This window comes from Zophobas morio, unplaced genomic scaffold (assembly GCF_036711695.1).
Source record: "Zophobas morio isolate AGI-343-1 ecotype UQ-CSIRO unplaced genomic scaffold, CSIRO_AGI_Zmor_V1 ptg000011l, whole genome shotgun sequence".
Taxonomy (NCBI): domain Eukaryota; kingdom Metazoa; phylum Arthropoda; class Insecta; order Coleoptera; family Tenebrionidae; genus Zophobas; species Zophobas morio.
In genome coordinates, this window is record NW_026972116.1 from 21,712,607 (window position 1) to 21,713,776 (window position 1,170).

The 1,170-nt window shown below is 31.6% G+C and overlaps 1 non-coding gene across 1 annotated transcript; it reads left to right on the plus strand.

The window, feature by feature from the left end:
• Positions 1-828: 828 nt before the first annotated feature.
• Trnal-aag (transfer RNA leucine (anticodon AAG)) lies at positions 829-910 on the plus strand. Its single transcript has one exon. It is a non-coding gene; the product is annotated as a tRNA-Leu (tRNA).
• The last annotated feature ends 260 nt before the right edge of the window (positions 911-1,170 follow it).

Below are 1,170 nucleotides of genomic sequence, written 5' to 3' on the forward strand. Positions count from 1 at the left end.
AGTGGACAAACAAAAAAGGCGTCAAAATATAAAAGGAAGGATAATAAAAAGAGGCTCAAAAAGCGACCAACAAAGACGACAAAAAACAACAATAAAAGAGTGAAAAAAAGGACAAACAAAAAGTAAGTTATAGACAGATATAATCGATGTTTTCTTTTTTATCTGATCGACAAATTGACGTAAGAAATTTTCGGAATGGAACGTAAATAGAATAGAACTTTCTAGAAGAGCTAAAAAACGCGTTTTACAATTGTACTGGTTATGTTGTCAGGAGTATGAGAAATACGCGAATTTGCTTTGTTTTTTTTACATTTGCTGGACGGAATTTTGAATAATAAATTGCCGTTATGTGTCATCATTTGCCCTACTTTTATTTCTATATTTTCTAATTTAAGTATGTACACTAGTTCTATTCGCCTCTGACTCTGACTACAACCACAATCGCCGCCACCGTAGATACCAAATTTATTTAGTTCTGTGATAAACTATGAAAAAAAATTGGAGTGATCTCTAAATATTTACGAATTCCAGTATTCCATGTGATTACTTTTTTAAGATTAGAACTATATTTGACTTTGCATTCAGTGATTCAGTGATTGCTACATTACTACATGCCACATTTCTTATCACATGAGTATTTTGTTTTTTAACTTATTTTTACTTGCGATAAAAAGATCCTTATTGATGTAATTTTTGCCCTTTGTGCCGAGGATATCCTAGAGAAAAAATTTATTGTCAATATCTACTGATAAGGAAAATATGAAATAATTATAAATTTATCTCATTGTTGTGACAGGATAACGATATAGAACCCCACAGAGAACAACAGGTAGCGTGGCCGAGCGGTCTAAGGCGCTGGTTTAAGGCACCAGTCTCTTCGGAGGCGTGGGTTCGAATCCCACCGCTGCCAAGTGTTTTTTTTTTTGCTTTATATAGTGCATATTTTTGTTTTTTTTTGCTCTTATGTATCTTCACATGAGTCATTGTTAATTGGTGTTCGAAAATTTTGTTATGTAACATATACTGTAATTTTTTACTGCGGAAACAATAACTTTATAAAAAAATATTGTAGAAAAGAAAAAGAAACGTTAATATATCAAGTGGGTTCTAAAAATGCCGCAATGAAAAATTGTTGCTTTTTAAAAATAGTAGTAATATCCATTTTTCTAG